This window comes from Giraffa tippelskirchi, chromosome 9, assembly GCF_054371585.1.
Source record: "Giraffa tippelskirchi isolate mGirTip1 chromosome 9, T2T-mGirTip1v1.2.pri, whole genome shotgun sequence".
Lineage (NCBI taxonomy): Eukaryota > Metazoa > Chordata > Mammalia > Artiodactyla > Giraffidae > Giraffa > Giraffa tippelskirchi.
In genome coordinates this window covers 58,549,239-58,574,835 of record NC_137283.1, presented here as the reverse complement: position 1 = coordinate 58,574,835, position 25,597 = coordinate 58,549,239, and the positions used below count along the sequence as shown (strand labels likewise).

At 53.1% G+C, this 25,597-nt stretch overlaps 1 long non-coding RNA gene across 1 annotated transcript; it reads left to right on the top strand.

Annotated features, from left to right (window-relative positions):
* The first annotated feature begins 14,346 nt into the window (after positions 1–14,346).
* LOC145520372 (uncharacterized) lies at positions 14,347–24,357 on the top strand. The gene is made up of 3 exons (XR_014064437.1): positions 14,347–14,414; positions 20,187–21,757; positions 23,594–24,357. It is a non-coding gene; the product is annotated as an uncharacterized LOC145520372 (long non-coding RNA).
* Positions 24,358–25,597: the final 1,240 nt, after the last annotated feature.

The following is a 25,597-nucleotide window of genomic DNA, read 5'->3' as shown; positions in this document are numbered from 1 at the left end:
GGGGCTCACGTGACGCGCCGGGCGCCGTGAAGGCTCGCAGGAGGCTCGGCCTCGGGCGTGCACCCCATTGGCCCGCGCCTCGCGTCACGCGCCCCGGCCCCGCCCCGGCCCCGCCCCTCCAGTCGCAGTGGACTGGCTGTGGCCGCTGCCGAGGTTCTAGCCAAGGTGAGAGCGAACGCGGGCCTGGCCTGGGGCTCCGAGGGGGGTCCACGCGGGCTGGGCGCCACCGGACAGCCCCGGCCCGACTCTCCCTATCCCGCTCCCATCTGCAGCCCCGGGCGGCCAACAGGCAAAGCCAGGACTTGTCCTGGACTTTGCTGGAGAGATGCTGGCGAGCGTCCGGTGAGCCGCCAGCCCCCTCGGGACAGCGCGTTTGCTCGAGTCTGCGGCAGCCCCACGGGGACAGGAGGCGCGGGACGTTGAGTAACCAGCCCTGGAGACACGTGCGCTGAGGGTGGCACCCTGCGCGCCCTTTACCCAAACCTGTCGTGTTCTTAGCCAACATTTTACGGATGAAAAGGACTCGGAGGCCGCGGTCCTCCCCGACACAGCTGGTAAGGAGGGAGGCGGGTGAGTAAGCCCGGTGGTCCATCCGCGCCGCCAAGATGGCATCTTCCAGACAACCTCGATGGTGGCCTGGGAGTGCCTTCTACAGAGCACGCATCCTTACCTCCTGGTGTGGAAGGCGGGCAGCATTTCTGTTTCTGTTCCTCTCCAGGACACTGCTGGAGCTGGAACTGATAGCTGGGACCTGTCTAGGCTCTTCAAGTGCTGTGGGTCTGGGCTCCTAAGACTGTGTGGGACACTGGACCCTGCATCCTGGGACCCTCCCCATGCATGCTGCAGAGCCAGGCATACAAATGTGGCTGCCACCAGGGGCTGAACTGGGGCTTGGCAGGAGGGTTTGGAGGAGACTGGCCTCGAGATCGAGGATGGTGATGGTGCTGTCTGCACCACCTGAACATTCATGCAGGCCCTGGCCAGCATCTGCAGAACAGACCCAGCTCACTCATTTTTATAGAAGAGACAGAGGTCTGCAGGGTTCAGGCTCACTGCCTGGTCTCTGTGTAGGTGAGAGGCGGGCACATCCCTGCCTGTCATCGGTCCTTTGCTCCTCACACACTCTCAGGCCAGTCTTCCCCATCTTGTCACTGACAATCACAATGAAAGTCCGAATAAGCTTGGAAACAAAGGTACCTCCATAGCTTCAGCACAGCAGGAAGCTTCTGCACAGGCTAGCAAGAAGCTGAGCAGAGACAGACAGGCACTGTATGGTTGTCACTTGCATGTGGAAAGCAAAAATGGAAACATAGTGAAGGACAGGGAAGCTTGGTGTGATGCAGTCCATGGGGTCACAAAGAGTCATACATGACTGAGCAACTGAACAACGGTAGAAAAAGAGATGAGGTTTACCAGAGGAAGGTGAGGGGTGGAATTACAGGGCGGTGATCGAAAGGTGCAAACTCCCAGGTGAGGATAAATAACTAGGGATGTTATGTTGCTGTTGGTCAGTTACTAGGTCATGTCTGCCTCTTTGTGATCCCATGAATTGCAGCACCCCAGGCTTCCCTGTCCTTCACTGTCTCCCGGAGTTTGCTCAAGCTCACGTACATTGAGTAGGTGCTGTAACGTACAGCATGATAAATATAATTAACGCTGCTGTGTGTTATCTATGGAAGTCATTAAGAGACTAGAACCTAAGAGTTCTTATCACAAAAACCTTTTTTTTTTCTCCTTTTGCTTTTGCTTTTATTGTATCCATATGAGATACATACTAAACTTATCGCAGTAATCACTTTACAACATGTGTAAGTCAAACCATTATGTTGTACACCTTATGCAATGACATGTGTCAATTATGTCTCAGTAAAACTGGAGAAAAATAAAGAAACTGGAGAACAGTCAAGATGCTGTCTTGCAGCCTGAATCAGATCATGTCGCTTCTTCGAACACTGAGCGGGTCCCACCTCCCACCCTGCAGAATTGGCCTCCATCCTGACCCCGACCTTCACTGCTCTCCTCTCACCCTTGCTGACATCACTGCAGCCACACTGGCCCCCTGTGGCTCCACAGACATTCCAGACAAGATCCCACCTCAGGGCCTTCGCATTTGCTGTTCCTGCTGCCTGTGTAAGCACGTCCCCGTGGCTCCATTGCCCTCTCCAGGGTTTTATTCAAATATTACCTTCCCTGGTGGTGGCTCAGAAAGTAAAGAATCTGCCTGCGATGCAGGAGACCCGGGTTTGATCCCCGGATCAGGAAGATCCGCTGGAGGAGGGCATGGCAACCCACTCCAGCGTTCTTGCCTGGAGAATCCCACAGACGGAGGAGCCTGGCGGACACAGTCCATGGGGTCACAGTCGGATACAAATGAGGGACTAACACTACCTTCTCAGGGAACCCTGCCTTTACCACCCAGTCTCAAATGTTCACACTCCCCTGATATGTCCTCTTCCCCTATCCTGTCAAACTTTTCTTCCTCGTGCTTCTTCCCTGCTAACATATTATATATTTTGCATTTTGTTTCATCTGCTTTTTGTCTCCTCCAAAGAATGTAAGTTCCACCTAAGCAGTGATCTCTGTCCCTTCAGTCCCTTCGTATCTCCAGCACCAAGCGCTCAGTAAGTGCTCCATTGTGGAATTAATGAGTTTCTGAAAGACTTAAATGTGGTTAGCTTGGGAGCAATTAAACAGTGCTGAGGAATCTCTGCCAGACAGGTTAAGGAGTTGGTCGCTGAGGAATTTAGGAGACCCATTTTCCCCAAAGAGACCCAGAACACCCCTGGCCAGTTTCCGCAGGGCTGCTCAGTAAAGGTGCCCCTACCTGGCTCATTCTCCCCTCCTGGTCAGACCTGCTCACCCTTCAGGTATCAGTAGCCCCTCAAGTCCCATCTCAGCCTTGCCTCCCACCGCAGGCTGGATCAGCCTCGCATGCCTGTGCTTCGTGGCCCAGGGCCTGGAATGAGAGGGCTCCAATGACGTATGTGTGGACTGAATGAGTGAGTGAGTGAGGACCCTGGCAGCCCAAGCTCTGTGAAGGCAGGAAGTGTACGAGTCTTGGTTTCACAACATCCCTGTGCCTGGAAGGGCCTTGATGAGAGTCTGACAGATGGGGGGCTGAGCTTTTGGGGGAGGCTGGGCCATTTCGTAGTCGCCCCAGGAAGCCCACAGTACCCAGCTTGGGTGGGGGGAGTGTGTCCAGCAGAACCTTCCATGATGGAGAATGTTGTCCACTAAGGTACCACTCGTGGCAGTGCTGCCATCGGACAGTCTGGGGGGACTGGAAAGAAGGACAGAGAGGCCGAGACCGGGTGAGGCCGGGGGGAGATGGCAGCGGCCCCGTGGAGCATGCTCTGTGACACAGGCCAGCTGCGACGAGACAGGAGCTGTGGGGGAGCCAGGGAGAGCTCCTGAAGATGGAAAACGGCATCATCTTCTCGGAAACTCAGGCGAGGCTGATCTGAGAGTGTTCTCGTACCTGAGAAGGACAGATGGAAAGTGTACGAGTCCACAGCTGAGCTCAGTGTCACCTGGGCAGGAGTCGGGTTCACATTCAGAAGCAGGAAGATGGAAACTGCCGCTCAGGCCCTCCTCGGGGAGGGGTGCTGGTGGGGTGACTAGTTAATGAGTCACTCCTGCCCAGCTAAAGTCCTCAGGGTCAGCATGTGCACTGCAGACCAGCCAAAGCCTCGCCTCCCATCCCCTCTCCCAGGTCACTGGCCATCACCTTTCTGAGCAAACCGCAAGGAAGCAAGTGTTGGGAACTGACGGCCACAGGGGGCTTCCCACTGGGGGGGCATCCTGCAAGAGCCCTGGGCTGATGCGAAGACCCCGAGGGTGACTCCCCCACCAGAGTCGGGCGGGATTCCTCCTTACTTCAAAACAGTGAGGGGAACACAGGGCTCAAGTGAAAACCAGACATGGACAGAGCATGCAAAGAGCATGGCCATGCCAAGGGAAGTGTCTAACCTCACCACTGATCCCAGAAACACCAAATACCCTTTCATCCAATTGATCAGGATATTTTAAAGTGATTCCACTGTTGGAAAGACGGGAAGCTGGTACCTTCCCAGGAAGCAACCTTGAATTCTGTACAGCACTCCTGAGTCAGTACGTGTCCTTTTAGAGCCTAAGCATAAAGAAATGATCAGATTCGTAGTCAGATCTATGAACAGACTTATTCTCAATATTACTGACACTTGAGAAAAATTGGGAGCCAACTAAAGTCCAACAAAAGGAAAAAATGATAATGGACCATCTGTGCAGAGGAATACCATTTGTCTATTTCAATCAGGATTTTAAAAGACTTGTTCACTGACTAAGTCGTGTCCAACTCTTTGCCACCCCACAGCACGCCAGGCTTCCTTGTCCTTCATTATCTCCTGGAGTTTGCTCAAACTCACGTCCAGTGAGTCAGTGATGCCATCCAGCCATCTCACCCTCTGTCGTCCCCTTCTCCTCCTGCCTTCAGTCCTTCCCAACATCAGGGTGCTTTCCCGTGAGTCAGCTCTTCGCATCAGGTGGCCAAAGTATTGAAGCTTCAGCTTCAGCATCACTCCTTCCAATGAATATCCAGGGCTGATTTCTTTTAAGATGGACTGGTTTGATCTCCTTGTCATCCAAGGACCAGTCAAGAGTCTTCTCCAGCCTTGGTGCTCAGTTGCTCAGTCGTGACTGACTCTTTGGGACCCCATGGACTGTAGCCCACCAGGGTCCTCTGCCCATAGTATTTTCCTGGCAAGAATACTGGAGTCCGTTGCCATGATTTAAAGACTTCTCCATTCTTTAAAAGACTATCTGATGAAAGTTAAAGTGAAAAAAAAAAAGCAGGATGCAAAAATCTATAAAGGTATTACTCTGGATATGATGATTTAAAGAAAAAACATTTGTAGAAAAAAAATAGATATCAAAGTATTTACAGTGACGGTTTTTAAAACTATTTACTTTGAAGTGATGAAATTATAGTTTCTTTTTTCAAGCATTATCTCTTTCACTTTTCCAGATTTTCTAGAATGAATTTATATTACTTCTATAACAAGAAAAAAAAAATATGGTTTTACTGTAGGGTGTTGGCCAAAAATTCCGCCAGTTTTTAAGTAAAAGTAGAAGACACATTGTTTTCATTTTCACCAAGGACTTTATTGAACAATATAGTCACCATTTTGTCCCACTGCCTTGCACCATTTTTCAGGCAGCTTCATAATTCCATCTTCCCAAAACCTTTTATCTTTTTGAGCAAAGAACTGTTGCAGGTGCCTCTTACAATCTTCCAGGGAATTGAAATCTTTTTCCGTTATGAGAATTTTGTAAAGATGGAAATAGATGGATATCTAAAGGTGCGATGGCTGGAGAGTACAGAGGATGAATCAGAACTCCCCAGCAGAGCTGTAACAGGTTTTGTCTGGTCGTCAAAGAAGCATGCACTCTTAGTTATCCTGAGGGAAGATTATGCATTTTCTGTTGGCCAATTCTGGAGGCTTTTCGTTAAGTGCTGCTTTCAGTTGGTCTAACTGGGATCAGTGCTTGTTGGAATGAATCGTCTGGCTTTCTGGAAGGACCTCATAACAGAGGACTCCCTTCCAATCCCACCACATACAAAACATCACCTTCTTGGATGAAGACCGGCCTTGGTGTGTTTGGTGGTGGTTCATCTCACTTGCCCCACGACCTCTTCTGCTCCACAATATTGTACAGTATCCACTTCTATCACCTATCACAATTTAAGAATGGAACATTTTCATTATGTTTTGAGTAGAGAATCACCTGCAGAAATACAGTCAAGAAGATTTTTGCTTATCTTGTGTGGGACCCAGACATCAGTGTGAGAATGGCATACAGCTGGTGCAGATGATTTTCAGTGCTTCATGTGGATATTTTGAGTATGGCACTAGTCTCCTGTGTGGTACAATGTTGATTGTTTTCTATTAATATCTTGATTGGATTGGTATCAGCTTTAGCTGGTCTACACAACATGGAGCATTGTCCAGCGAGAAGCCTCCAGCACGAACTTCGTAAACTGACACATTCCATCAGTCAGAGCACCACCCCCACACACTGCACAAACCAGTTTTTGCGTTTCAGTTCTTTTTTTACCTTTCATGAAATAACAAAGCATAGTATGACAAAAATGTTGCTTTTTTCGTCCATCTTTGATATTAAAATAGCTATACAAAAATGCACAAATTCTGATTTTTTTTTAATGCATGCTGGTATGACAGCTGTCACACTACAACCTATCAAAATTGCTTCGAATGAAATCAGAGACAACCAAGCCCTACTGGAGCCATCTTACAGGAAAAAACAAAGGACCATTTTGGCCAACCCAGTATGTCTGATTGTGCAATTTAGTGTGTTATTTTTGAAATAGCTTTTTAAAGTGGTATAAAAGTTACTGTTCTTACTGCCCAAAATATCAGAAAGTATAGACAAGTATAAAAAAAGAAAGGACATTCATAATCACACCATTGTTAACATTTCTTGCTATATTACAAAAACGGAAAATTAAACCGCTTTGGAGCCTTTTTTTTAAAATGTGACTAAAAGTGCATGAGTAAAATTCCCATCTGAGCCATTCAGGTGTACAGTTTGTGGTTCTAAGCGTGTTCACATTGTGGGGCAACCATCAGTACCATCTATTTTCAAATTTTTTCTTCTTTCCAAACTGAAACTCGGCCTGCATTGAACACTGGCTCCACCTCCCTGCCCCCAGCCCCTGGAAGCCACCATTATGTGAACCTGACTGCTTTAGGCACCTGGTGTGAGGGGAATCACACAGTATCTCTCATTTAGTGACTGGCTCACTTCACTAGGCATAATATCCTTAAGGTTCATCCATGTTGTCACATGTGTCAGAGTTTCCTTCCTTGTCACAGCTGTATAATATTTCACTGTGTGAAATGAAATGTTGTTCTATTTGTCCATCAGGGGACACTTGGGGGTGCTTCTGGAGCTTTTTAAAAACAGAGCAATAGATGTATGCTTCTTCCTATGCCAATAATGAAGAGTTGATGCTTTCAAATGGTGGTGCTATAGAGGACTTTTGAGAGTCGCTTGGACAGCAAGGAGATCCATCCAGTCCATCCTAAAGGAAATCAACCCTGACTGTTCATTGGAAGGACTGATGCTGAAGCTGAAGCTCTAGTACTTTGGCCACCTGACATGAAGAACTGACTCAGTGGAAAAGACCCTGATGCTGGGGAAGATTGAAGGCGGGAGGAGAAGGGGATGACAGAGGGATGAGATGGTTAGAGAGCATCACTAACTCGATGGACATGAGTTTAAGCAAATTTGGGTAAATAGTGGAGGACAGAGGAGCCTGACACCTTGCAGTCCATGGGGTCAGAAAAAGTCAGATCTGAACAACAACGACAGGTTAGTAGCTGTCATTTACAAGAATCGCCTACTCTTCAGTAGAAGTGGCTGCATCATAATTTATTTAGCAGATCCATTCCTGAAGGACATTTATGTGGTTTCCAGGTTTGCACCATCCTATCAGTTCGCTTCAGTCACCCAGTCGTGTCCGACTATTTGCAACCCCATGGACTGCAGCACGCCAGGCTTCCCTGTCCATCACCAACTCCCAGAGTTTACTCAAACTCATGTCCATCGAGTCAGTGATGCCATCCAACCATCTCATCCTCTGTCGTCCCCTTCTCCTCCCGCCTTCAATCTTTCCCAGCATCAGGGTCTTTTCAAATGAGTCAGTTCTTCACATCAGGTGGCCAAAGGATTGGAGTTTCAGCTTCAGCATCTGTCCTTCCAATGACTATTCAGGACTGATTTCCTTTAGGATGGACTGGTTGGATCTCCTTGCTGTCCAAGCAACTCTCAAAAGTCTTCTCCACACCACAGTTCAAAAGTATCAATTCTTTGATGCTCAGCTTTCTTTATAATCCAACTCTCACTATCCTATACAAAACTGCAGTAAATCTCCCCAGTGCACACGTCTTTGTCTCCTTATTCTACTACTTCTTACAAATAAACGTGGAAAGTGAGGTATCTGAGTCAAAGGGTGTCATTAGATTTGATATTCGTGGCCAATTCATTCTCCGGAGGCTGTGATTGGGTGGGATCCCTGCCATCAGCGAGTCCTGTATCTTTCTCAGCCCCAAGTTACTGTATCACTTTATAAAAAGTGATGCATTCTGGGGTCAGTTTTTGACAGGGATAGTTTTTTTTTTTTCAAAAGGTGCCATTGCTTTAGTCTGTGCCCCCTGCATTCCTGGAGAAGTTGAGTGTGTTTGGTGGTTTGATTGTTTTCCACTGGCAGTTGCGATTCTTTGTGCACTGCCCACTTCTGCCCTCCACTCTTGGGATCGCACCGAGCTGTTTCTTCCTGGCAGGTGTGGACTCTGGCATGTGCAGGTGTGTGGATCCCGTGGTCACAGGTGTGGCTGCACATGTGTGCAGGTGTGCGGATCCCGTGGTCACAGGTGTGGACGCACGTGTGTGCAGGTGTATGGATCCTGTGGTCACAGATGTGGCTGCATGTGCAGGTGTGTGGATCCTGTGGTCACAGGTGTGGCCGCGAGTGTGTGCACGTGTGTGGATCCCGTGGTCACAGGTGTGGACACACGTGTGTGCAGGTGTGTGGATCCTGTGTCACAGGTGTGGCTGCCATGGCCTGGAGATACTGTCACGGACCCTGCCTTTGGTGTCGTGCTCTTGGGTGCTGGACACAGGCTTTCCCAGGTCACCTCCTTGCACCGTCCCGGCCCAGTGTTTCCACTGGCATCTCTATTCTGATGGAGACACGTGAGGAGGAGCCCTGAGTGCCTGCTCCTCCCCCATGGGCCAAGCCCCTCTCGATCCACCTGTGGGAAGAGAACTCTCCTTCTCTGATGGGTGAGCCTGTCCCAGAGGGCGTTGGCTTCAGAAGAGGATTCAGGAGAGGCTACCGGGCGAGGGGTCAGACGGGGCCGTTTTGGGCAGTGCCACCATCCCAAGTAACGGACGAGCCGTCCTGGGACAGGGAGCCAGGATCGACAACCCCACCACTAGAGCCCCTCCCGTGGTCTGAACTGAGCGGTCAGCAGAGCCCGCCCGTGGTCGGCGCTGAGCGGTCACCAGCGTCAGACTGCGGAGCCGGCCCCCAGCAGGCCCGGGCACCAAGGCCTTGACTTCTCGGGTCAAGGACCTCCTGGCCCATCTCAGCGAGCTGACGGCCAGGATGGTGAGGAGGGCACATGGGGCCCAGGTGGGCGAGGGTGCTGGGGGGTGGCCCCGGGGTGGTTCCAGGCACCCTGGGAATATGCCCTGTCCATCAGCACATGCAGCCACGCATTGGACACACTGTCTGCCCAGGGGACAGCACAGTGACCCGTAGAGTGGTGGGCCACAGTCCAGTCTGAGACGTCACTTTCCTTTAGGGCTTCTTTGGTGGCTCAGATGTTAAAAAAAAAAAAAAAAAAAAATCTTCCTGCCATGCAGGAAACCCAGATTTGAGCTGGTTCAGGAAGATCCCATGAAGAAGGGAATGGCTACCCACTCCATTGCTCTATACATTGCTCTATACAGAAATTGCCGTAAAACACCATTTATAGTGGGGAAAAAATACTAAACCTAAAAGGTAAATCGAAGAGGCTAAAAACTGCAAAACAGTTTTAGAGAAATCAACGGAGACCCAGGTAAATAGAGAGATAGTCTCCATCATCGGTCGGAAGACTAGACATTGTTACACTTGTCCCCAGACTGATCCATAGAGTCAATGCGATCTCACTCAGCTTCCCAGCCGGCTTTTCACGGACACCGGCTGGTTCCAACACGCGTGTGGAAAGACCCCAGAGCTGGAACAGTGAAAACACCTTCGGGGGACAGCATTGGGGCCTGAAGCTGCCTGATTGCCAGCTTATTTCATATACTCAGTTGCTCTCCTTATATCTTCCTTGGTGTACTATCTGTTCAAATCGGCGTCCAGCTTGTAAAAATAAGACGTCCATTGTCTTTACTACTTTGAGTTTTGAGCAGAGTGGCAAGGCTGTGTCACGTGTCCAAACCCACTGTGGAAGCTCTGGGCCTGCCCGGTGGGCTCCCACCTGGTCAACAGCCAGGTCCCAGGCCTTGGTCGTTGACGCCCCATGAGGCAGATGGCCAGGGGAGATGTGACTGCCTGGGCTGCTGTTAGTCCTTTTACTGTTGGAATTTTAAAAACAATGACCTAACATGTATAGTGAAAACATGTATGTGTGTGTATCACACATGTGTGCATTGTGAGTGTTTCTGTATGTGCATGCATGCATGACTACCTGTGGGGGCTGTGTATGTATGTGTGTATTGCATGCCTCTATGAGTGCACATGTGTGTGTGGAAGGGAGGGCCCCCCACAAAGCGTCTGGCTGTAAGAGATGCAGCCAGGTGGCTCAGTGGTAAAGAATCCACCTGCCAATGCAGAAGACGTGGGTTTGATCCTTGGGTTGGAAAGATCCCCAGGAGAAGGGAACTGCAACCCACTCCAGTATTCTTGCCTGGGAAATGTGTAGCCTGGTGGGCTACAGTCCATGGGGTCACAGAGAGTCGGACACAACTGAGCGGCTCACACTTTCACTTTTCACTTTCACGAGAAGGTACAGCAGGGTAGGAACAGGGGGTGCAGCTCTGAGGGATTGCCTCATCAAGAATGAGGCAGGTCTCGCTCCTGGGAGGGACGTGCCAGAGGACGAAGACTGGGGGCCACGTGCCGTGGAGACCGGTCATGGTCAGGTGAAGGCTGAGAGCCGGGAGAAGCTGGGGGTACTTCGTCCTGGGAGACTTGCTCTCCCTCCAGCCAGGCTCTGACCAGGGAGTGTGGCTTAATCATTGATGCTGAGACGCCAGTTAATGTCCTTCTTATGGACAGAGTCCAGCCAACACACGTGGAGCAGCGGGAGGAGACGAGGTGAGCCCCAGAGCCACGCAGCACATCTGCCCCTCAGGAAGCCGTGGCCCTGGCGGCTGTGGTCCTTCCCCAGCCCGGGTCTCGGGGTGTGGGGGGGCTGGGTGACGGGCTGATGAGCAGGTGGGTTAACGTAGCCCCTGGTCCTGGCCCTCTAACGCTTCCAGGAGCCCCTGCTGTCCTGAGGGTGCCCCCTGCCCCCTGATCCTGTCCTTCCAGGAAGAAGCGCATTCCTGCAGCTCCGAGCAGCCTGCAGGGCTCCCTGCCATCCAGACACCCATCACCCCGAATGCAGCCTGCGCGCACACACATCAGGGTGGGGAGTAGCCGTGTGGGCCTTGAGCAATCGTTCCAACTCCAACACTGTCGAAACTCTGCTGTGTTTCACAAGCATGGCCCCTGTGATGTCTGCGGCTGGCGGGGGGGTAGGAGGGAACTGTGTCACGAAGTACTGAATCGTTGCTATCAACTCTCTGGATACTGAACTGAATGTATTTTAAAACAAGAGAAGGGAGGAGGGAGGAGGAATGTAGGCAGAGGCTACCGGAAACAAAAGGACCAAGTGACGAGCTGTGGGTCTGCGTAAAACACCAGATCTGAGTCTGGCTCCTTTCCTTACACTGGTCCCCAGGCTTTCTTGCTCACCGCTTGCCGCACACCCACTGCTTGCAGAGTTACCTTTGCACCAAGGCCCCCAGTCTGGTTTCACACCCGGCGAAGCCAAGTCCAGCCCGACAACCTATCAGCGGGACTTCGGGGGTGGCTTGCACTCCCCCCCGGCGGGGGCAGGGAAGAGATGTGGTTATTGGTCCCGGCCTCCCAGGACCGGAGAGCCCCGAACCCAGGGCAGGGACCGTGGGAGTCCTGGAGGTCCCCTGGGGGCGGTGGTGACCCTGCGTGGACCGGCACAGCGGGAACCCAGGAGCCCAGCATCAGCCCTCAGGGCCAAGGGTCCTTCCCAGGGACCCCTCCAAGGTCTCACAGTAGCCAAGACGCCCCATCCTCCCCCAGTCCCTCCACAAGGACCCCTCTTCCCTCCTGCAGCAGGTCAACCCCCCACCCCCATCCGAGTCCTGCTCAGCTCCGCCTGGGACCCCTCACCTCTCAGAGCCTCTGCCTGGAGGTCCGGGCCCCACCCACAGCCACCCTCCCAGAAAGTGGCCACTTCCCTCAAGGTCACAACGGGCCCTGTGTTGGAACCACGTGTTTTATCATGCACTTAACCTTGGTCTTCACATCAGCTGCCTACTTAAACATGCTTTTTTTTTTTTAAACATACTCATTTAAAAGAAAATTCCAGGGACTTCCCTGGAGGCCCAGGGGTTAAAACTCTGCTTTTCAACGCAGGTGTCATGGTTCCAGCCCTGGTGGAGGAACCAGCATCTCCCATGCCACAGGATTCAGTCAAAAACTTTTTCTAAAAGTAAAGAAAAAGAAATGCCATCGGTCTCCCATAAACAGAAAACCAGTGTTTTCCTAATAGACTCTAAGATAATAGAAAGCTATTAAAAAGCAGATGACCCCTCCAAGGACCACTTGCCATCAGGACGCTTCTTCCCAGCACCGGTCAAAACCACACATCATCTCTAAGCATCTGTGTGGAACGCTGTGAACCTTCAGCCTTTCGAGGATGAAGTAGCATGAGGGGTGAAACACGCTGAAGAGGGGAAAACGGAAGGGTGATGCCCCTGAGATGACTTCCTAAAGGACCACAGCAGACGGGCAGCCGCCCCTGCCTCGCCACCGGCAGCTTCTCCAGCCGCTGATTTGGGTTTCAGTCTGAGTTTTCAGTGGGTGATCTTTTTTAAAAAATAATTGCTATGTATTTCTTTATTGTTTTGTGGCTGCATCAGGTCCTGGCTGTGGCATGCAGGCTCTCTGGTTGTGGCGAGTGGGCTTAGTTGCCCTGTGGGACCAGGATCTATTAATGGTTCCCCAACGGGGGATCGAACCCACTTCCCCTGGATTGGCAGGCGGATGCTTAACCACTGGACCACCAGGGACGTCCCCCGTGGTCGACTGTTTGTTTACCTCATGTGTGTGTCTCTCATCACGGATGTTGACTCCGCTAGGGCAGGGGCTTTTCTGTCTGACGGTTTTCACGGCTGGAGATGGAAAATTGCTGCCTGGATGAATGTGGCAAGTTTTGTTTTTCTTCCTGTGTTGGCGAGAAGTTGGAAGAGCTCCTTGGTCCGTTTCTAAAGGGAAGATCTGTTTGTATTTATTGACACAATGAAGTTTTGAAATTTTTCTGGTCAAACCCGTTACCTTTTCCTTATTGTTTTAATCTCTGGTTTCATGTTTATTAAGTTCTCCATCACCCCCAAGATCACACAAATATTCACTGAAATATCCGTCTAGTGTGTTCTTGGTTTCATCTTACAGTTGAATCTTTAATCCATCTAGAAATACAGAACAGGAATTTAATTTTATTTCATTTCAAGGGGTTGGCCATTTACCCAAACTGTTTATTGAAAATGGCGCTGTCTTTCCCTGCTGATTTGAAAGGTCATCTTTCCATGCGTGAAATGATTATGTAACTTCAGGCTGACCTGTAGATTTTTACATGGCTTTCCATTCCATTCTTGCATCAGGAGTTCAAGGTTTAAATGATTTTCATTCTCATCTCTGACAATCCCACCCACTCACTTTCCTTTTCAAGTATTTCTGCTACAAAATGGACATTTGAAAAATAGCATGTCTTTCTACCCAGAGTCACGCCTTTCTCCCCATCGACTCGGTGATTTTTACTTCTCAGGTGAGAGCGGGAGTCTCCTGTCCTGTGTGTTTCCTTGTTTAGTTTCTTCCTGGGATTCCTAATTTTTCATTGAATTGTGAATGGGATCTTTTCTCCAACATATGTTGTTATAGTTATTTTGGGGAGCCGGGCAAGCCGCGGGATTGGTGTATTTATTTTGTAACTGGCCACCAGACTGAATTCTCTTTTCCACCGGCTCCCCTGGGAGGCAACAGCCGGGCAGTGAGGATGGCCCTGGCCCTCGGAGGGCCCTGGCTCAGCCGTCAGCACCCAGGGGCCCGTCTCCAAGCAAAACGTTTTGTCTGAGAGGGAGCTTCTTTTACGTCAGTTGGTATTTTGGTCAGGAATCACAAAGTGTACTTCGCGACAAGCTCAAAACTCAGCGCTCTCTAAAACCAGGCCTTTTCCAGCAAGACCAACAACAACGTGTTACTTTTCTCACACCTCGGACATGCAGGAAAATGTGTGCACAGGGAGCTGGCTGTGTGCCCGCCTGGGGAAGGTGCCAGGCGAGATGAATGCTCTGGGCAGGGGCTGTGCTGGGTCTTGTTTGCCGGACTCGGAAGAGCTGCTAAGAGTCCCTCCAAACCCCACGGGCGCCTGGGGCCTGGAGGGAGCTAGCCAGCTTCCCCCAGCACAGAGGGGCCTGGGAGAGGCCGAGCCCCGTGGGTTTCCGCGCTGGGTGTGCCAGCCGCCTTGTTGCGTCTCCAGCCTCACATGCCCGGCAGGCACCAGAAGCAGGCGCCGCTTTGCCCGTTTTGAGAAGAGGAGCCTCAGGTCCTCATGGTAGGTGTCTGCTCGGAGACTTTCAGAGACAGATCCTGGGTTGGAATCTGGTTTAAACGGGTGATTCTCAAACATCTTGGTCTCCGGATCCCCTTTTAAATGAATTAAGTAATTGGCTCCCTCAGTGGCTCAGGCTGTGAAGAATCTGCCTGTGATGCGGGAGACCCAGGTTCCATCCCTGGGTCAGGAAGGTCTCCTGGAAGGAAATGGCAGCCCACTCTCATATCCTTGCTTAGGAAATCCCATGGATGGAGGAGCCTAGCAGGCTACAGTCAGGGTCGCAAAGAGTCGGACATGACTGAGCAACTGAAACACACAATCTTCATGAGAAGGACAGGTTTTGAAGCGCAAGGAGACACGGCTCCATCGGCTGTCGGCGCTGAGCCCGCACGTCAGCCTGGAGATGCTGAGGAGATCTCAGCAGAGGACCAGAGAGGAGGACAGCCTCCTGGCACCACCACAAGTGCGCTTATCAGCCCGAAGACCCCCCAAAAGAGCCTCGGGGGCCGGAGCTCTCTGGACCAACTGCCAGGACCACCGCTAGCAGGACCAACCACAAGCAGTCTCTGAACCACTGAGGCAGGGGCCTCCGTGAGCGCTGATGGAGAGGCTGGGCTCCAGCCCCGGGAGGACAGGTCGAGTCCACCATGAGAAGGACCTGGGGAGGGGGGAGGAGAAGGGCTGGGGACCAGAGGAGCCCACGTGTTCGCTGAGTGCCCCCTGTCACTACCTCCGGCAATCCTGCCCCAGAGACAGCAGGACAGCCAGTGCTTCCTGGGGTCGAGGAGAGGAGAGACTGACCAGATAGTGATGCGCTGGAATGCCCGCCCGGGAGAGGCCCCACCCAGGGCCCTGGCTGATGCTCGGCTGACTGAGCGGGAACCGTACTCCCAAACCCCCGCTTCCAGCAGCTCCCCGTTAATCACAGAACCTCCATGCATCATCGTTCAGGTTAATCCAGGGGTCACAGAGCCCCAGCTGGATGGAGACCTGCAGTGGACAGGTGGAAGTGTCCCTGTTCTCTGACTTTGGGACAGGCCTCTGCTACCCACCGTCTGCCTGCTGCGTGACTCTAAGGTCCATCCAGTGCCCGCCAAAGAGTTCCCCGGCCGGAGCTGCCCTGCCACCCGCTCTCCCAGCCCCCAGCTCTCCAAGGCCATCCTCAGACACGCAGCAGAACCCGCACCCAGGCGGCCAGGGCCAGCAGGCCTGGGAACGGACTGCCTTCTCCACGTTGGCCCTGCTCCACCCTGGGACGAGGCCACAGCTATGCCCTCAGCCAGGGCTCATCCCACCCCCCACCTCCCTGTCCATCTGGAGCCGCGATGGACTCACGACTTCTCTCCTGTTCTCGCTGCCACAGTCTCCAGTAGGGCCGTGGCCGGCCAGGTGGACCCCTACCCATAGGCAGGACTCAGGCCCTGTTGTTGGGGAAGGCATGGCTCAGCTAGGGAGCAAGACCACCCCCCCAACCAAAGGCAAATGGGACAGCACACCGAGGTCCCACCCAGCTAAGGCAGATGTGAGTATCAGGCAATCAAAGCTCCCCTGAATGGGCCAGGGCTTTGCAAAGGCCCCTGCTGCTCTGATGATGCTGCCAGGCACCGAGAGCGAAGGGTACAAGCTCCTTCATCTCAGAGCCTCAGTCTTCCCATCTGTAGAATGGAAATAACAGCAAAATCCACGGTGGGCCTGCAGAGCACGATTCCCCGTGCTTAGGCCATGTGGGGCGGACACTAGGTCCGGGGCACCGCGGTGCTGGGTGCGACCGGTGAGCGCCCACGGGTTCTGGAAGAGGAGGGCTCACGTGCTCCTCTCCTCCAGCGCCGGCCCGCTCCCAGCCACGCAGAGCCTCCTTGTCCCTCCGTTTAATCAGTAACTCTGCGCCTGGCCCGCCCTCCCCCGCTCTCTGGACTGTTATGAATGGAATGTTCCGGCTCCAGCCCGAGCACGCAGGAATGCACCGACCTCCCCAGGGCGGGCGAGGCTCCGCTCCGCCCAGATTGAGAGCGCTGGGCGGGCCAGGGGCGCCGCTGCGAGTGGGGCTGAGCGCAGCTGCGGATGACGTTGGTGGGGAGGGGGCGCTGGCCTCCTGGATGGGCCCGCGCTCGCGCGAATGCACTGAGGGGAAGGGCAGACCCTTCAGGTGCGACGCACAGAGGTCTATACCATCCCCACCGTGCTCCCCATAAATACAGAGCGCGAGGGTGCTCACACACACACACACACACACAGCCATGCACTCAGGTGCAAGAGGCTTGCACACACGTGCACACACGCACTGCAGTGGAGGCCACACAGAGAACCGCCCCCCAAGCACACCTGGAGGGAGGCCTGGGGTGAGCAGCCTGTCTCCTGAGTGGACAGGCCAAAGGCAGCGGGCCCTGAAGTCCTGGACACAGAGTGCACACTCAGCACCCCCGGAGGGGCACCCCGGTTCCTCTCTGACCCCCCTAGCCCCTGCCCCCTGGCCTGGACTCAGGGGCCCCAGGCCTCCTGGGAAGAGCTGCATCGGGGGTGTTGGGGGCCAGGCTTCTTCCTCAGGGGCTGCAGTAACTGAGGTTGTTGTGTTTGTGTCGAACCTCGATAGGGGGGTTAAGGAGAGGCAGCCACTGCCTGAAATGGAGAAATGGAGTGTTGGGGACACGGGTCTGAGCCCACAGCTCCGATCCCCTGCCCAGCCTCTCACTGCCTGGACCAGCCCTCAGGTCCTGCGGCTCCAGCGCCTCCGTGAACACGGCTCCAGCTGGACACCGTGTTCTCCAACAGGACATGGGGTAAACAACCTCTGGGCCCCATGGGAACTGGACATCCTGCCAAACCCTCATTCACCTTCCGTCACCCATCCATTCATCCCCCCATTCATCCATCCATCCAGGAGTACTTGCTGAGTGCCTTGTCACACTGGGCACCCCACCCCCTTCACTCAGGACACCCCAGTCCCCACCCCCACCCTCTGCAATGGTCCAGCGCCCAGATAGGCTTTGTTTGGCCTTGCTGTGATTTTCAAACCTTTGATTTCCTAGAAAAACCCAGATTTCTGCCTTTTTGGAAAAATGGGTAAAGTGTGACCTCAAGCCTGCCCAGACACCGCCTTCTGACAGCCTGGGGGGTGTGGCCCGCCCTGTGCTAGCCCTCGGGCACGCACCTCCCACTGGCCTGAGTTCCCCCTGGGCTGCGTGACCCCTGGGCTCCTGTGTTTGTGGCAGGGGCCCCCAGCCAGGGCAGGGACCCCCCCGCAGTCAGGGCAGGGACAGCCCCTAGTCTCTGGAGGGACCAGACAGACTCCCCTAATTTGGAACTCTGGGCAGACGTGTTTTCACCGTGAGGCAGGCAGGGAGCCCACGTGCTTCGGGAGAGAAGCCAGTGGGAATCACGAGCCTCGGATTCTTCACAAATGACTGCAGCGTGAGACATCTCAGGCGCTGAGCTCGCGTGAAGCTGCGCGGAGCGCTGCCCTCTGCCGTCAGCGACACCCCCCAGGGCCTCCGCACAGCCAGACTTCGGGCAAGGGGTGTCCACCCCAGTGGCTCCAATCCCATGAAGACCCAGGTGCTGCCTGTCTGAGTCTCTGATGACACCTGCCCACGTTTCTGTATTTCAGGTCATCCTCCGGTTTCATCAGTGGACGTCTGGTTTCAGGCTGAGGTCCGGCGCCCGAGTGAGTGACCCAGGAACGTCCCCCAGTCCCAACCATCCCCCACCAGTTCAGGCCCAGCACCTTCACGTCTGCTCGTCTCTTTGTTCTGATGATGAGAAAAAGTGCTACCAGACGTCTGGACGCCTGCACAGCTGTCCTGCCTGCAGTCAGGGTGATGCAGCTGAGTGGGTTGACTGCGTCCCCCTCCGGCAATACGGTGCCTGAAGAAGTCTGCTGGTTTCCCTCACGTCCTGTGTCTGCGTCCTCATGCCTGGGCCACAGGCCCCGTGGAAAGTGGACCCGCGTCCCGGCCGCCTGCAGTTCCCTCCCTCCCCTGGCCCTAGGGCAGCCCTGCCCTTCTGCCCGTCCCACGATGCTGGTGGGTGGTGTGAGACCACAGTCATGCACGCGTGCATCTTGGCCTCCAGCTTTCCTGAGCCCACAGTCAGCGCCAGGATGAACACAGTGCTGACTCCCTCCCAACACACAGGGGATGGAGGAGGACCCAGAAACAGGGAGGGGTGTTCCTGAACTAACGGAGATTTTGAGTAAGTTCCGTCTGGTCAAAGCTTTGATCTTTCCATAGTCACGTGGATGTGAGAGTTGGACCATAAAGAAGGCTCAGCGCCAAAGAGCTGATGCTTTTGAGCTGCGGTGTTGGAGAAGACTCTTGAAAGTCCCTTGGACTGCAAGGAGATCCAACCAGTCCGTCCTAAAGGAAATCAGTTCTGCATATTCATTGGAAGGATGATGCTGAAGCTGAAACTCCAATCCTTTGGCCAGCTGATGCAAAGAACTGACTCATTGAAAAAGACCCTGATGCTGGGAAAGATTGAAGGCAGAGGAGAAGGGGATGACAGAGGATGAGAGGGTTAGATGGCATCACTGACTCAATGGACAATTTGAGCAAGCTCCAGGAGACAGTGGAGGACAGAGGAGCCTGGTGGGCTGCAACCCGTGGGGTCCCAGAGTCCTACACAACTTAGCGACTGAACAGCAACAATGGGAAGGGTAGAGTTTGCCTGATGAATCCCAGTGGAGACATGTTCTTCCTTATGGACTAAACTTCATCCTGAGCACATGGACTTCTTGTCAAGTTTTTTATAGAAAATCTCTAACTTTTCATTCCATCAAAACCTTGCATATTTTACCTCTTTTACAGCACTATACTCTCATGCTTCACTCCTAATTTAGGCCTGGGGAGCTCAGCCTGCTCCCTGCACAGGCCCTTCTCTGCTCTGAGACTCTGGGGTTGGAGGAGGGACTGGCCAGGCAGCAGTGGGGGAGGAGGCAGTGGCCACAGGCACCGTGTGGCCAAAGCGAGAGCTTTTCTTCTGGCAGGAGGGTCTCCTCGGACCCCTCCCTCGCAGCCCTGTCAAGCCAGGGAGGCAGTCGAGAAAGCCCTGGAAATGCTGGTTCGCGTGCTGGCCAGGCACTGAGCTGATGTAACCCGCCTCTGTTGTGCAACGGGATGACAGAGCCTCAAGGGAGGACAAGGCACACACGGTCCGTCTGTCGGTCTGTCGAACAAGACCAAGCCCTCAAACTCACTTGCAGGCGATGCTGGTCTGAGAGCCCAGGAGAGCGCGGCTGGGGAGGAGGTGGGGCACCCTCCTGAATGCTCTGCTCTGTCCATCGCTGTCCCTGGTGGAGCGAGTGCAGCCAGCTGGCACTGCCCACCTGGCAGCAGGTCTCCGTCCTGGGGGATCGGGGGCCCCCCCAGGGGCTCCCCCATGCTGGGTGGCACGCTGACCCATCGCAGAGGCACGTGCTGCCTGAGCCAGGCCGGCCACTTGCAGGTGTCTTCTGTGGAACCTTAGATCTCTCCGCCCAGACCCTGGAACGTGGCCCTGGGGGGACCGCCTCCCACCCCGGAGGTCTCCCAAAGAACCAGATTCCGGAGGGTCTGCTGCGCGCCACTGCCCCCTTCTGGCCAGTCCGCCCACAGGTCCGGCTCTGGTCTGGTCTGCAAGGGAGGGCGCAGGGGGTGTTAACAGCCTTCCCCGCGAAGGGATGAGGCCGGGATGGCTTGTAGGCCCCTCTGTTGGTATTTCTACGAGGGTCTTTCCAGGGGAGGCCCGTGCCCTGCACCCTCTTCCCTGTGCACTCTCTCTGCCTTTCTCCTTCACCAGGCACCGTTCCTGCAGTGTCCTGAGTCCCTGCAGTGTCCTGAGTCTCTGCAATGTCCTGCGTCCCTGCAGTGTCCGGCACTGTGAGACCTCCCAGGGCCTCGGTTTCTCTGTCTGTAACCTGGAGCTCCAGGAGTTGGTGATGGACAGGGAGGCCTGGCGTGCTGTAGTCCATGGGGTTGCAAAGAGTTGGACATGACTGAGCGCCTGAACTGAACTGAACCTGGAGCTCTTGGGCCAGGAAGTTTTGAGCTCTTCTAGACACTGAGATTCAGAGCAATTGAAGAAACTTCCCAGCCTCCAGGAAAAGGTACACTAATGGGGTCTCTTCCGTTTCTGGACGCTGGGAAGGACAAAGACAGAAAGGTTGATCCGTGCGGATGGGTGGTGAGGCAGAGCACGTGGGCCAGAGCCCCACGAAACCCACCCCTCAGCCAGCCCCGTCCCCCGGGGGGCAGAGCTTGCGTTCAGCGGCCTGGGCCCTGGATCCCCTGCTTTGTCTCAGCCTAGCCCCCCTCCTTCTCTCTGCTGAGCCTCCGTCCCCACATGCGGGTCATCAGTCACCACTGTCTCTCCATCCATGCTGGCCATTCGCCCGAGTCATAGAGCCGACCCCTCCCTGGAGCCGGAAAGTCCCACAGAGAAGCAAGGACTGCACTTCACAAAAAGCATCCATCTAAGGACAGTGGTTATAGCCATGGGGTCAGGGACAGGAGCCCATTGGTGACAGGCCACGTGCTGAACCACAGAGGTGGCCACGCCTCACCCCTGATGAATGTGGCCCTGAGATCAGGCAGCCCACGGCCTCTCTGAGCGGGGCGGGCTGGGAGCCTTGGCTTTAAACCTTCCAGGCAGTTACTCTACGCTAGACCGAGGCCAGCTGAGGGCTGGAGCTGCCCGGGACCGAGATGCTAAACACCAGGTCAAGTGCAGTTTGCATCCCAGGCTGCCTGTGGCTCTGGGAGGACCCTCGGGGTCACCAGCATTCCTCAGCCTCCCCAGACAGCTGCAGCCACTGTGAGGCATGCAGAGGCTCCGAAAGAGCTTGTGTGTGGTGAAAGCTGAGCGCCGAAGAATTGATGCTTTTGAACTGTGGTGTTGGAGAAGACTCTTGAGTCCCTTGGACTGCAAGAAGATCCAACCAGTCCATCCTAAAGGAAAGCAGCCCTGAATATTCACTGGAAGGACTGATGCTGAAGCTGCAACTCCGATACTTTGGCCACCTGATGGGAAGAACTGACTCATTAGAAAAGACCCTGATGCTGGGAAAGATTGAAGGCAGGAGGAGAAGGGGACGAAAAAGAATGAGATGGCTGGATGGCATCATCAACTTGATGGACATGAGTTTGAGTAAACTCTGGGAGTTGGTGATGGACAGGGAGGCCTGGCCTGCTGCAGTCTATGGGGTCGCAAAGAGTCGGACATGACTGAGCAACTGAACTGAACATGCACACTTTTATTTACTTTTATTCTCTTATAGTTTCTTTGTATCGTTGCTCAAAGAGACGTTTGTCCAGGTGTAAGCACTGCAGCAAAGGGTCCCAGGTGCCACCTCTGTCATGAGGAGTCCACAGGTGCTGTCTCAGCGGGAGACATGGTTCGGGAGGGGGTGATCTGCAGAGAGGAGGGCAGAGGCAGGGGGGCTGCAGGCCCCCTGCTCAGGAGCCCCACAGGGGAGTGGGTCCTGGACCCACGAGGTCTGCAGGCACACAGGGCGGGCCCAACGGGGACCCTGGCCTCAGGGGACAGCGCCCCCACCAGGGTTCCAGCGAGGCGGGGGAAGCCGCCCCGACACCCTGCCCTCCGCCATCCTGGAAACCAGCCCCAGCTGACTCAAGCCCCGGAAGCCTGGAGGATGTTTTTGCTGTCCTCCTCTTCTTTTTTTCCCCACTGTTCTGGGTCTCAGTTGCTATACTCAGGCTTTCTCTAGGTGTGGCAGTCAGGGGCTACTCTTTGCTGCGGTGCAGACTTCTCACCGCAGTAGCTGTCACTGTCACAGAGCTCAGGCTCTATGATGTTGAGGCTTCAATGGTCGCTCCCGGGGTCTAGAGGACAAGGTAAGTAGTTGTGGCATACAGGCTTAGCTGCTCTGTGGCATGTGGAATCTTCCCTGACCAAGGATCGAACCTGTGTCCCCTGCATTGGCGGGTGGATCCTTAACCACTGGACCCCCAGGGAAGCCCTGCTGTCTTCTTCTTGTCTCTATCCTGTGATCACCTTTACATTGCAACGTCATCTTTTTGACTGATATGTGAGTTTTTATACCTAAATGCTGTGTATTACTTTCCTGGGTGGGTGAGAACAACAGAAATGACCTGTCTCTGTTCTGAGACTAGAAATCTGAGGTCAGTGTGCTGGCAGGTCAACGTGCTGCTCCCTCCTCGTCTCTTTCTGCTACAGGCAGGTGGCTGGTGGCCTTTGGCCTTCCATGGCTTGAAGATGCGTCGCCCTGACCCTCCATCTACACACAAGCTTCTTCTCTGTGTGTCTGTCTCAGCACCCAATTTTCTTCTTTATAAGAACCCCAGGTGTGGGATTGGAGCCCGCCCTGTGACTTCACTTTAACTAGATTGCCCCTGTAAAGAGCCCATTTCCAAGCAAGGCCACATTGTGAGGTGCTGAGGGTTACGACTTCAGCTTGTGGGGTGGATACAACCCAGGCCATCGCACTCTGCAATGTTTGTGTTGGTTGTGAGTTTTTTCACCAGTGACTTTTTCCTCTTTTAATATTTGTGGTACTTTTTAGCATGAAAATTCACCTTTTCTATAGTTAAATCTATTTTTCCTTTCTGACTTCTGAGGCATGAAATGCTTTTCACTCTGTTTTTAGAATGATTACTATATTTTCTGTTGTTGTTAAGTCGTGTGCAACTCTGCACCCCCTGGACTGCAGCACACTGGGCTCCCCTTTCCTCCACTGTCTCCCAGAGTTTGTTCAAACTCATGTCCATTGAATCAGTGATGCTCTATAACCATCGCAACCTCTGCTGTCCTCTTCTCCTTCTGCCTTCAGTCTTTCCCAGCATCAGGGTATTTTTCAGTAAGCTGGCTCTTCTCTTCAGGTGGCCAAAGTATTGGAGCTTCAGCATCAGTCTTTCCAATGAGTATTCACAGTTGATTTCCTATAGGATTGATTGACTGGTTTGATTACTGTATATCTTATTGAAATTATTATTAATTTGTCATGCTTAAATGTGTAATCCTTCTAGAAATGAATGCGTGCGTGGTACAGAAGTAGCTCTTGAGTTAAGCATAATCGCACACTTCTTCACGAGCGATGTTAGTTCCTGCCGCCCTGAGAAAGAACGCAGCTCCTAACTGCCTCTTAATTAGCAAGGAGACGGCCCCTCCAGGGACCCAGTAAATCTCACTATTATCTCAAGTCTGGTCTTTTCCTGCTTCTCTTTCAGGCTTTGCAGCTGAGAAAGTGCCCACAGACCCCTTCCTCTGCAGGCAGCTCCCTTGGCAACGCAGTGGAAGCCTGAGAAATGAGCAGTCCAGAAAGCAGTGGATTAGATGGTCAGCCAAGGGCTGTTACTGTCCTCAGCCTCCATCTGGGAGAGGAGAAAGGAGGCTGCCCATTTTCACAAGTGTGCACAGACACACACCCATGTGCACACGCATGTTACAGTCATAGATGAAACACCAAATTTAAAAAGTTTAACTATGAAATCCATCTGCACACTCTTATTGTTTTGAAATGGACAATGGATAGAAGGACACTTCCATCTCCTTCTTTGCCCAAAGTTTTGCCTCTTTTCTTTGTCTTTTTGCATTATCTGAAATTTTGTGGGCAATGTTGATTGACAGCACAGGTCTTCAATACCATATTTGCCAAGAATCTACAAGTCCTTTCGTAGGTCTGTGGCACACTCTTGGGGAAGCAAACCCTGACCTGAGCTCGTGTCAGCTGTTCACACTCCTCAGGTGCACAGCTGGGTGAGCACACCTGCCTGCTGAGATTCCCATGTGCACCCCAGGTGGTGCACCCCAGCATGTATGCACACAAGGTGGCCTTGAAGAACCAGGAGAGCTGCTCCAAAGGATCTCTGCCAAGGTTCTCTGCACTCTCAGCTCATCACATGTTGGGGCTCTTCAGCTGGAGAGAGGAGCCTTGGCAGTCAGTGGCAAAAATTGGATTGGGTTTTGGAATAAAGCTACTTGTTACCAAGCACTAACTTTGAAACTGAGCTTTCGTCTCTCTCCAGATAATCCCATCCCTAGAGCTGTGTCTTGCAAAGGAGCTATTTCTGGCAGCATCTTTAGCTTTTTTATTGTCTTTACATTCTGGTGAGCAGCATGCTTCCTCCTGCATGCCTCCACCACTGGTTCACACTACAAATCCACCTGGTTCACACGAAATCTACCTGGTTCACACCAAATCCACCTGGTTCACACTACAAATCCACCTGGTTCCCACTACAAATCTACTTGGTTCACACTGCAAATCCACCTAAAATGTACGAGTTTTGCTTGCTTGCCGAATTCCAGAGTTGCTCATCTCCAGCTACCTCCTTGATCCCTTTGACCTAGCAGGTCTGACGCTGGAAACAAGTGCCCCTCCCCCCAGCAGTGTACCTGCTGACGTGGCTCTGCCTTACCATACAGGGATGTGAGTTCTGGAGCTGTGCCGCCACACTCACTTTTCCAGAAAATGAGGAGAGATAACTTACATCATTTGGAGACCTCAAGACCATTTTGGAGGTTTGGGGACACATTTTGAGGTCTTTCTAGAGCTTTTTAAAAAAATGTACTACACTTCATACACATTACCTTATTTGATATTCTTTTTAAAAAAATATTTTATTTCTTGGTTTTGCTATGTCTTCGTTGCTATGCACGGGCTTTCTGTAGTTGTGGCGAGTGGAGGCTACTCTCTTGTCATGAAGCACGGGCTTTTGAGGTCAGGCTCAGTAGTTGTGGCACACAGGCTTAGCTGCCCCATGGCACATGGGATCTTCCCAGACCAGACATCGAACCAAGGTCCCTGCACTGGCAGGCAGATTCTTATCTATTGTACCATCAGGGAAGTCCTTATTTGATATTCTTGATAGTTGTCCGACCTTGTAGTACCACCATGCTCACAGCACAGGTGAGAAAGCTGAAGCACCCGGAGGCCGAGTATTAGCAATGTCTCATTTTTGGCCAGCAGGGGGACTGGCCATTGTTTCTGTTCATGGGCCAGAGCTGGTCACGGGCTTCTGCTAAGGACAAAGAGGGCAAGGGTGACTGTGGTTGGCAGAATGCACAAATCTCTTGTGACAGGGTGATGAAGTGGACACGTACGTGGACAGTTATGTGATGGACACTGGTGTGAGGGCACCCAGATCCAGACACACAACCCCCATCCAAGTGCCTGCTCCAAGGGAACTGACCCAAATGTCCACTCCAATCCATGCTGTGTAGATCAGTTC